This window comes from Triticum urartu, chromosome 6A (genome assembly GCF_056163025.1).
Source record: "Triticum urartu cultivar PI428250 chromosome 6A, HENAU_Tu73, whole genome shotgun sequence".
Classification (NCBI taxonomy): Eukaryota; Viridiplantae; Streptophyta; class Magnoliopsida; order Poales; family Poaceae; genus Triticum; species Triticum urartu.
In genome coordinates, this window is record NC_141878.1 from 320,324,662 (window position 1) to 320,336,207 (window position 11,546).

At 49.8% G+C, this 11,546-nt stretch overlaps 1 long non-coding RNA gene and 1 pseudogene across 2 annotated transcripts; one reads left to right on the forward strand and one right to left on the reverse strand.

The window, feature by feature from the left end:
* Nucleotides 1–729: 729 nt before the first annotated feature.
* Nucleotides 730–1,842, forward strand: LOC147965130 (uncharacterized; annotated as a pseudogene).
* A 5,942-nt stretch (nucleotides 1,843–7,784) lies between these two features.
* LOC125513532 (uncharacterized) lies at nucleotides 7,785–9,514 on the reverse strand. Of its 2 annotated transcripts, none has more exons than XR_015608148.1 (2): nucleotides 8,723–9,514; nucleotides 7,785–8,088 (listed from the first exon to the last, which is right to left on the reverse strand). It is a non-coding gene; the product is annotated as an uncharacterized LOC125513532 (long non-coding RNA). The 2 variants fall into 2 exon arrangements; XR_007285994.2 differs by having other exon boundaries at nucleotides 7,785–8,092.
* Nucleotides 9,515–11,546: the final 2,032 nt, after the last annotated feature.

Sequence of the window (11,546 nt, forward strand, 5' to 3'; positions counted from 1 at the left end):
TCGAAACCTGACTCTCCTGTACATCCATGTCTTCCAAAATTGTTCCTCGCGCTTGGCTTCATATGTAATTCATGAGCCACCTTCTTGTGATCTGTTCTGGTATCAGATACAATACTTATTCCTGTCGCTCTAAAACCCTTTCACACTCTCTTTCAGGTAACGAACGATTGCCTACCCGATTGAAGCTTCTTATTGCACCTTCTTACGATGCTCTCGATGAATTTCTTGAATTTCAACTCGAGAGATGCCTCTTTGCCACGTTCACTAAGATAGTCCCCAGGTAACTATCTTGTGTTGAGCACCGTCCTTCGCGAGTCTTTTCCCCTTACTCCACCCCTTAAATCTCGGGACGAGATTTCTTGTAGTGGAGGAGATTTGTAACACCCCGAGTGTCATGCTACAGTAATCCCCTGTTAATGGTGCCATGCCATATTGTTACTGTTGCTAATCTTCACTTGATCCAAATCACAATTCAAATTCAAATCCCATCTAAAGTCAAAACATTCATATTTGCCAAACCTGAAAACAAAAATGTTCGTGCTGTTGCAAATAATCTGCAAGTATTTGTCTTGGAGAAATCAACCCTGGTTGGATTACTAAAATGCCCCTATAAATATTATAAGTGGTCCAATAGCTAATAAATTGGCCTTTTCAAAATAAACAACTATTTATTTAACTCCATTTTCCCTCAAACCTTTTTTTCCGAGCATAAATTATTCTATGGTAATTGTGTGAAAAATTCCATGTGCGACAAAAATGGTTTGAAAGCTTATTTAAATAGAAAGCAGTAGCTACCTTTTTTTAAAAGAAAAGTAAAACTGAAATTGCTCTATGCACTTTTGGCCCACCAGGAAGAAGAAACTAGAGGCCCAACCTAACCTACCAAGCGTCTCCTTCCTTACGCTACAGTGGAGGCAGGGGGTGGCCGTGGCGGCCATCCCACGGCCATGGCCACATGCCGGCCATCACCGACCTCCCCGGTGCCCTACAAAACGCCGCCGCAACCCCCCCCCCCCCCCCCCCCCCCCTCGACTGAACCCTAATCCCCTGCTTCTTCCCCCATCTCTTTCTCTCGATCTGAGGCGCGCCCGAGGGCCGCCGTCCCCATGTCGTCGTCGATGTCGCGGCCACCGTGCTCCCCACGCTACGAGAAGACGTCCAGGAGAACCATCACGGTCTACTCCGTCCATCCCGAGGACCAAATCAAGCGGGGACGACCTGTGCACTCGCCATCGAGGCCATCTTCGTCGCGTACATCACCGGCGTTCGTTGTCCTTTGCCACAGCTCCGGTCCGTCCCCGGTCTCCCCGACCTCGCCATTGAGCTTGCAGTGAGCTTCTCGTCCATCTCCCCCTGTTTTCCCCTTCGATCCGATGCCGTAGGCTGCTCGCCCTATCGTGCCCGAAGCTCTGTGCACGCAGCCATACTCAGCTGCCCGTGGCCGCGCCCCTGACTGCGTCCGGTTGCGCGTGCGTGCGCCCGCCGCGCCCTGGCCGTGTGCCCGCGCTCGCCCTGCTGCATCTTTCTCCTTGTAGTGCCGCTGCTGCGCCGCTGTTGCTGCTCGGCTACTGCTATTGCTGCTTGCTGCGGCTGCAGCTGCTCCCTGCTCTGCTCGCCACTGCGCTGCCGGATGCGCTGATCCGCGTATTGCTCTTGCTGCTGCTGGTATTGCTTGCTTGCCGCATCTACTACCTATTGCTGCCGCTACTTAGCTGCTGCTCTAGCCGCTACAAATGGCCATGGCTGCGGCCATGTGCTGTGCATGTGCGCGCACAAGCCGTGAGGCTGGCTGTGCCTCTGGCCGGCCATGTGCAAAGTAGTTTAGGGCTAACTACTAGTTAGATTAACTACTAGTCTATGACAAGTGGACCCTTGGACTAATTAATCTAATTAAATGGAATATTTTAGTTGCTTCCTATGACATGTGGGCCACACACACCCCATTTGACTAGTCAGGTTGACTTGGTCAACTCGTTTTAAAATAAATTCAAAATTTCATAAGTTGTCTTAAACTTGAAAAATTAATATAAAATAACCTGTAAATCGGATGAAAAAGTTTTATATATGGAAGTTGCTCAGAACGACGAGACGAATCCGAATACACAGTCCATTCATCTGTCACATACCCTAGCATGCTGAACATGGAACTTTTTCCTCTCTTTCATTTGTCCAGAAAATGCCTAACACCAGGAAAAACCCTCCGGATGTTTTCCCTCTCCATATTCAACGTGTAGTACCGTGTTAGTTCACCTCTAGCACCGTGTATTGCCATGTTATGCATTATGATGCTTTGTTTGCTTTATATTTATTGTTTCTTCCCCCTCTTCTCTCCGGTAGACCCCGAGACCGATGTTGTCCCTGTGATTGACTACGTCGACGACTACACTTCTTCCTTTTCAGCAGAGCTTCCAGGGAAGCCCCCCCCCCTTTGATCATCCCGATATCGCCCATTCCATTCTCTCATGCTTGCATTAGATTTTGCTACTGTTATTGTTTGCTCCTATTCTGCTGCATAGCCTGTTTATTGTAACCTGCTATTGTTACCTACCTGCTTATCCTAAACTGCTTAGTATAGGTTGGTTAGAGACCCATCAGTGACCCCCTCACTTGACCTGACTGCCCCGCTGGATTATCAGAAGACCCGATCAACGGGATTGAAGGCCAGGCCCCGACACCTCACGTCACATCACACCCCTTTGTTGCTCGACTCTGCAGAGTTACCATCGAGTGCCGAGGTTGGAACCCCATACATCACTCCTGATGAGATCTCTGTAGAGTAGCTATTCGGTTGTGGTCATCGAGGGTGATTTCCTCCTTAACCACTTCCGATACGACTCTGTCGTGCAACCCCTCAAGTGTGAACCTCGAGGGTGGTTCCTCTTACGTTCACCTTGATGTTTACATCGAGTGGAAATCCGACAAGGGTGATTCCTCGGGTTTTCCCCCTTGGTGTTAGACACACTGTTACTATGGTTACTATGATTTTGCACTGGACCCTGTTACTAAAGACGGGTTGGCCCTGAGGGGTACCCGCGCGAGCTTAATTGCAAGGATGTGGAGTCGGGCGGACCTGGAAGGTGCCCCCGAGATACTACGAGGCGTGGCCGGGCATTCCTAGCCCTTGCCGCAAGTCCTCGAGACGGGGCAACGGGGTCACATCTTTCGTGAGTCTGTACTTGTTACCGCGCGTTCCTAATCCACTACGATTTGGATATTTGATCCGAGGGGCCTCTGGCCTGATAGCACTAACCATCACGTGGGCATAATATGGGCGTTCTGCATCGTATGCATTAGCCGAAGCTTAATAGACGTCAGCGAGTGAGCGGCGCGCACCGGGTTGGACTGCGTAAGCACCTGCCTTGTTGAAGGAGGTAGTTAGGTCTGCTCACCGGCCGCCCACGCAACATGCAGGAGTTCCTGGGGAGATGGCCCATGACCCCTGGGGGCATAGGTTTAGTCCGGCGTGCTGACCTCTCTATTAAGCCTAGGTCGGGTTGCGGCGTATTGTTTGGCCGAGGCCGGGCATGACCCAGGTAAGTGTGCCCGGCCGGAGTTAATTGAGCGTGGTGGGTAAGTTGGTGCACCCCTCTAGGGAAGAAAACATCTATAGATAGCCTGTCCTACGGTAACGGACACTTGGAGTTGTATCCCGATCGATACAACTAGAACTGGATACTTGAGATGAGACCTGGATATGAGTATTGGATTGTGATGATAACTGGATAGTATGGCTCTGGGATTGCTTTCTCGCAGGGAGTCGAGAGAGGATCTCTGGCCGAGGTTGATAACACTTCTACTACTTTACTTTATGCTACTCTACTCCCTCCTATTGCTGCAAGATGGTGGGTTCGAGAAGATGCTAGTCTTCGATAAGCTAGTCGTTCCCCCTTCTCTTCTGGCATTCTGCAGCTCAGTCCACATATACAGCCTTCCTTTGATAAAGTTGCATATGTAGTTTAGATCCTTGCTTGCGAGTACTTTGGATGAGTACTCACGGTTGCTTTGCTTCGCCCTTTCCCCCTTCTTTCTTCTTTCTGGTTGTCGCAACCAGATGGTGGAGCCTAGGATCCAGACGGCACCACCGACGACTACTACTAGCCCGAGGGTGCTACTACTACATGGAGGCCGCCGACGACCAGGAGTAGTTAGGAGGCTCCCAGGTAGGAGGCCTTGCCTTTTCGATCGTTGCTGCTTTTGTGCTAGCCTCCTTAAGGCAAACTTGTCTAACTCATGTTTGTACTCAGATATTGTTGCTTCCACTGACTCTTATGTATTCGAGCCCTCGAGGCCCCTGGCTTGTAATATAAAACTTGCATTTTTTTTAATTTGTGTCTAGAGTTGTGTTGTGATATCTTCCCGTGAGTCCTTGATCTTGATCGTACACATTTGCGTATATGATTAGTGTACGATTGAATCGAGGGCGTCACACCGATGGACCTCCTCGCGCACCTTCCCAGCGCGGCCATCAGCCGTCAAGTCGAGGATGGGGAGGAGGCGGGACAGGGGAGCTGGCTTAGCCGCGGTGGTGTGGGTCCAGGAGGGACACGACGGAGGCGGATCCCGCAGGATCCGGCTCCAGGAGATGTCAATGTGGGGGCAGCGCAGCGGGGGCCTGGGGTGGGGCGGCGGTGGCAGGGGCCTGGGGTCACGGGATCGAGCAGAGAGAGGGGGTTTGAGTAGGGGTTACCGTGCAAGGAGGGGTTCGTCAAGCAGGCGGAGGAGCAACACTCCTTTTGAATCGGGTATCGGCTGCTTTTAGAGGACACCCACAAGAGTTGTTCGCTCACGATCCTCATGCAGTGCAGTTGTCCGGGTGTTGCAGTGCAATCACTCTGGGGATGCTTGAATCACTCGTCCGAGATGGATCGGGTGCAGTTCATTCCGTCCCCTGCCCTCGGCGAACTGCGAGGAGTGGAGGGGAGAGCTGTGTGCACCCACCGACGGCTCAGTGGAGCAGAACGCAGGGACGGACGAGGGGATATGGAAGAGTTGAGGGGGATTGAATTGAGATACATAAAGAATGCCATGGAACCGCACGCTTCTGCGTTGCCACACTGCATCTGGAAGAAACCTCCCCGTGGGGAGGAGGAAGCAGGAGGCGTTGGTGGGCGGTTGCCGGCACGTGCGCTCCGCATTGTATGGGTGTACCAGGCGGATTGCACGGGTGCTGGGGATCCGATAACTATACGAGCTGGAGTTCAGGATCGTGCGGATCCTCAGAGCATGGGAGGTGGTGGGTCGCATGGCCGCACTTGATGGAGGCGCTGGATCTAGTGCGGGGAAGGCCATCCGCCGGCTACCTCGAGCACCTCGAACCTCCTCTGGATGCCCCCGCACAGGAGCCTCCGAGGAGAACCGAGGTCGCCGGCAAGGGGGAAGGAGCACCGACGGTGGACGGATCTGGGGCCGGGAAGTGGGTGCCCGACGAGCCCCCGCTGTGCTTCGGGGGGACAACGACGTGGGGTCCTCACCTGGGCCGTGCGGTGGAGGTGGGCTAATGGCGCATCGAATGGTGGTTGTGGCGGCGCGACGGGAGGTGGTGGCTGGGCGGCACAGTGGGAGGTGGTGGCCGGCGGCATGCTGGGAGATGGTGGTCGGGCAGCGTGGCGGGAGGTGGTGGCCAGTGGCGTGCTGGGAGGTTGCGAACGGGCAGCGAGGTGGGCGGTGGCCGGCGGTGTGCTGGTAGTTTGCGGACGGGCGACGCGCTGGGAGGTTGTGGGGGTCGGGGGTAGCCGTTGACCAGGGATGTAGGAGTGGGTTGAGTGGTGGGGGTAGGTGGTAGAGAGGTGGGTGGGTGGTTTCTTTTTTATTGCGTGTGTGGTCCGGTTCGGGTGTTCTTTACAGTGCGGAAGTGTTATGAGAATAAGGCTAGGTGTTCTAAACGGCTAATCCAACTGAGGCAAATGATATGGCGTTGGAAAGCTTATGAAAATGCGCTACTTTCTCCTGTTGAAAGGTTTTTCTAATTTTGAACGGTTTAAAAGTAATCTAGAAAATGGTACAAGTTCCACCGAGTTTGTATTTTGGAGCTAATTTTTTAACCTTACGTCCGAATGCAGCAAATTATATGGTGTTGGAAAGCTTGAGGAAATGCGAAACTTTTTGGTATATATTATTTCTCCAAATTCATTATGATTTTATGTCAATTTTGAAAATGGCTAAAACGTATTTTCACTGTAATTTTACAACTTTTATCGGAATGGGGCAAATCATATACCGTTAGAAAGCTACGGAAAATGCAAAACTTTCCGTGTTGATGGTTTTCTCTAATTCCTAGCCATTTTCAAGTAATTTCAAAAATGGCGGGATCATTCGTTCTGCCTTTATTGCGAAACAGATTCTTCAAAAATGCACCGCGTGAAGAAATTGAACTTCTCAGCATGTGTACTTGAACTTCACTCTATTTTTTCACGTGCTTTTCTTGCTCGTAGCTCTTCATCCACTGCTCGTAGCTCTCCATCCACTCACTGGAATTGAGCAAGTGATACACTAATGGAAAGCTGTTGTAAGCACGCAACTTTCCCATGTTGATCATTTTTTCATACTCGCGACGATTTAAAAAGTTTTTCATCTGAAATTCATTTAGTGTAGTTGGTGAACTTCCTGCTGTTTTCACGTTGAACTTCCATGACATATTTTTGTTTGTAGTTTTGTCATCCATTTCGCCAGTGTTACACAAATGATATTCCTTTTGTACAAACCTCTCTCACAATATTTTTTTTAACTTTCTCTGTCCGAGGACTTGAACTTACACAAATGATATTCCTGCCGTTTTGAAATAAATTAGAAAATGACGAGATCATGATTTCTACCTTCATTGTGAATGGAAATGCACTGCGTGAAGTAGTTGAACTTCTCGGGCATGTCTGTTTAAACTTCACTCTTTTTATGATGTGCTGTTTTTTGCAATGCGTGAAGTAGTTGAACCTCTGGGGCAAGTCTGTTTGAACTTCACTCTGTTTCACTTTATTGTATTTTTCTTATATGAAATACACACCATGTAGTACGTGAACTTCCGGTTGCTATCACCTTGAACTTCTCTCTGGTTTGAGAAAATTATTTTAAAACACAAAAAATAACATAATTTTTTTATGTATTTTGGACATCTAAATACACAGTGAACCTCTCTCACAGGAATTTTTTAATTTTATTTTAATTTGAACTTCTTCATTTTATTCTTTAGTAACGAGAAAAAATATGAGGTTTTTATAAAGTTTGAACTTCTCTGCTTTTTAAATTTGAACTTCTTTGTTTTATTATTAGAAGAATATGGTTCTTAAATAAGCATCAAACCATCTTTTTTGAATTAAACTTCATACTAATTTTTTTTGTAGAAAACCGAGGAGTCGAGGAGATCACCACACATGACTAGATAGAGGAGTGCAAGTGAAGCAACCTTTCTCCTTAGAAAATCAACAACCAAAACTTCAAAAATCAAAACAAATTGAACTTCAGAAAGGGAAACAAACTGAACATCATACGGCTCTACAACCTTTCTCATCATGTTTTTCTCTTTTTTTAAAATAAAGATATTACTGTACATCAGAGTGTTTACTTTTATAGTTGGAAATAGAAATTTATGTTCAGAGGGAAGAGAATATCACTTAGTGTTTTGTTCCTAAGAAAACAATTTTTTTAGTCATAAACACAAGCAGCTTTAGAGAGCATACTTTTTTGTTCTTACTAGATAGGAATTTCAAACTTCTGCCATTGGCGTATTTGAAATTACACATATTCTTTCTTTTTTGCATAGAATCAAACACGTGATTACGCAGTCTGACAAATAAGAAATAGCAAGCCATGGGTTCTTGTTCGCATCTAGGAAAAAATACTTGCAATCAAGCATGTACATGAATTTGTTCCGGTTAAATCGCCTCAATCAGAAAGAGAGAGAGGGAGAGTAAGAGAGAGTAGTGCAGCCATGAGGTGTAACAGGCGAGTTCCGCCAGCGGGACCCAGGAGGCGGAGGTGCAGCAGGGGGACCTCCTCCGATGAAATCCGGCAGTATGTGAAGAATCGCGCCGTTGCGAGCCGGGAGTTCGGGCAGAGGCGTGGAGCGCCGGGGCCACGCCAGAGAATGCGGAGGCACTACCTAGAGACAGAATATAGGTTTGAGAACACATGAATGCACAGAGCAAAAAATTGAGAAAAATGATCAAGAATAAAAAGAACACAATCATCCATTATGCAAAACAAGACATGGCATCAAGATTTTAGAAGAAAAGTAGAAGCAATTCATCTCGTGATAGTGCTGGACTATAGGCTTGCCCCTCCCGTTGCAGGCAATGGTAATTTAGAAAAGGTTCAAGCACGAAGTTCGCCCTTAGGCCTCGGACAGGTCGCCGCTTAGGCTTTGGCAGGTCGCCGGCAGCGCGAGGTGACTGGTCATGGTGAGGGATCCGGCAAGCAAGGACCGGGCCCTTTTTCTGGTGACTTTGTGCTGCTGAAAACTACTGTATTGATGCCATGTTGCAAGCACAGACCGGCAAGCATGAAGTTCAGTCCTGTATCCAGCATCAACAAACAAAATTCAATAGCAGCACTCCTCCTAGCATTAACACGAACATGTTGTGGGCAACAAACACCAACAGAAAGAGAGATGGAGCAGCATCAACAATATACACATGAGAGAGATTAGAACAGCGGCTGTAGATAAGATGAATATCAAACAGCCGCGATCCCTCACTATTAACTTTTGGGCATTCTTGTATCTGAACTTTACAGTGAACAAGAGGAAGTTGGATGCCATGGCTCATGGCCACCATCGCGCCCTGCTTCTCCTGTCGACGCCCTGCCCCATCTGTAATGATCTGCATCTTCTTCCTCCTCCTAACTACCACCAGCAGCAGCGGTGGCCGCTACACCACCACCAGCGGATGTCACCGGCGAGGCACATACAAAGAAGAAGAACGAGAGGATCTCGCAGCCACTGCAGGAAGTGGAAGAGGAGCGGGACGCGGTGACCGAGAGATGCATCAAACACTATGGGCTCCCCATAGGCGGCGCGACCATCACCTGTACCGGTGGATCTGGGAGAGGGTCGCGGGGGTGCGCGTTGTGGATTTGGCAGCAGGGCAAAGGGAGGGACGGGCGCGCGTCACCATGGCACAGCACGCGAATGGGGGCGGCGGCTCAGGTGGCCAGCAGCAGGTGGGGCATTGGGGCGAGCGGGCCGGCGGTAGGTGGTGTGTCGGGGACGGGGCAGCGGTGGGACACCCGTCAGGCCGAGGAGTGGGATGGGCGGAGACGGGTGGCGTGCTTGGGCCGAGGGGCGGAGGAAGGAGGTGCTCTGGAGCCAGGGCGGCGGCGGGAGGAGGTGCGCCGGAGCCAGGTCGTCGTCGGCGGCGGCGGAAGGATGGGGCAGAGCCCAAACGTGGTGCGAGAGCGAGAGGTGGTGGTGGTTGGGAAGTTCGTGGGGTGGGGAGTGGGCCGGTCGAAGGGGCTGGATGGGACCAGTGAGGTTTTTTTCTTTTGCGTTTTCGGGAGTTCGGGAAGATCCTGTCCGTCCCTTATAGGTGCGTTGTGATCCAAATAACTATTCTGATACCAGGATCAGAATAATGGTACTCTCTCTATATATATATAGGACAACGCTATTCAAGTCCTAGGATTGGAATAGTTATATGGATCACAACGCCCTGTATAGAGCCTGATTAGGTGTTCTCGAACTCAAAAAAACCTAGCCCGCCCCACAACTCTCCCGACGGCCTGACCCACCTGCCCACCTTCTCCCCACGACCTTCCCAGGATCCATCCCACGGCCTTCCACCGATCCCGCCGCGGCCTCGTCCCGGCGCACCGCCCCCGCTCCCGCCTCCTTCCGACGTGTCGCCGTCCCTGCCTTCTTCGCTGTGCCGCCGCCCCTCCCCCCGCGGGCACCTTCCGCACCCGCGTCCACCTTCTTCCGCCACCCGCGTCGACTGCCCCCGCCCCCGAAACCGGTCGACGCGCCACCTCCGCCCGTGGATCCGGCCAGGGTGCCTCCTCCTCCTCGGCCGCTGCGCTGCTTCCACCCCCCGTATCCGGCCTCCACGACGCCTCCTACCCTAGATCCGCCTGCGGGATAGCTCCCGTCGTGCACACCTCCCCAAACCACCTTCCACCATGCGCGCCCTTCCCGGAAATCTTGCTGCCGCGCGCGCCTTCCCCGGATCCCCCGCCTAGCCGGATCCCGCTTCAGCCGTCGCAAGCCTCCACGGATCCCGTCGGCGCCCTCCCTTCGGCGTGCCCCTGGATCCCGCCGTCACATCCTGCCGGCATGCCCCTGTCCCCCCACTACTGCTAGCCACCGCGGCGCACACCAGATTCGTCCGGCGCCATGGACAGCCACCTGCTAGGCGAATCACCAGCATCTTCGTACTAGAAAAAAAACTCTAGCAGTGTTCAGTTATTCTGATTTCTTTCAGCAGTTCAATGTATGTTACACAAGAAGAAGAAACTAACAGTAGGTTGTAGATGTTCTGTTTTGTGATTTTCGTAGACTTGCAGCAATTTAGATGTTTGCAAGTCAAACATAGTTCTCTTTGCTTCTGTTGATTTTCTTGGCTCATTAGGATTGTACTCTTTGGCAGGTCAAACAGAGTTCTCGTGGTAGGTCAAACAAAGATGTCTGTGGAGCCGTCTCTGCTAGTCGACATCCCCATCTACCACACATTATGTTCCTGTTATCGCCACAAAAACATAGCACAACAAGACTAAAGTGCTAGTCGTCCACCTCCTCGAGCACCTCTTTGCTTCCTCTTTGCTTCTTGAGAAATCTACACGAACCCTATATTGTGCCATATTTCTACTAAATTTATTGTCCATCGTGTTCCTGCAGCCTCTCATCCATATTCGTGTATCTCATTTCATAGCTTGGATTTTGTAACTTGTTAAGTTTATTGTGCATAACCTTTAGAAAGATACCGAAAAAGGTGTGTTATGGACCTAGTAACTCCTTCCCTTTTTCCATTCATGCATGTTTTTTCTCTTCTACTACATATTCTGGTTCAGAAAGATCAGTTGGTTATTGTTTCTCTTCTACTACATATTCTAGTTCAGAAAGTTCGGCTTCACGCGGGCTGAAAGTTCAGCTGGTGGGGCACTGGCAACATCGACATTTCGCTATGTGGTGTAGGCTATGGCAGTAGCACCATTTTCCTCTTAATTGTACCTTTTACGTTTCTGCTACTGCTAACAGAGGAGAATAATGGCCAGCACCGAGCCACTGCTGCTACCGCTTGTGATTGATTGCACCACTTACCAGGAAGAAGACAAAACGAAAAAAAATGATGGAGTAAAAGAGATAAAAAAAGTAGTGTGCATACATGGTGTGGATAACAAATGTGTGGTGTTTGAGAGGATAAGGAATGTATGCTACTATTCAATGATAAAACTAACTTGTGGTTGAGAGCAAAAGGAAACGTTCTATTTGACTACTCCTCACGGTCAACTACAAAAGCTTGTATTTTTAAACTCCGATTCACACTAGAACTTTATAAAAAGGAATTCAAATTTATTTGCTCTAATGTTATTGCCTGCTCTAATGTTTTCATTGCTTACAGTTC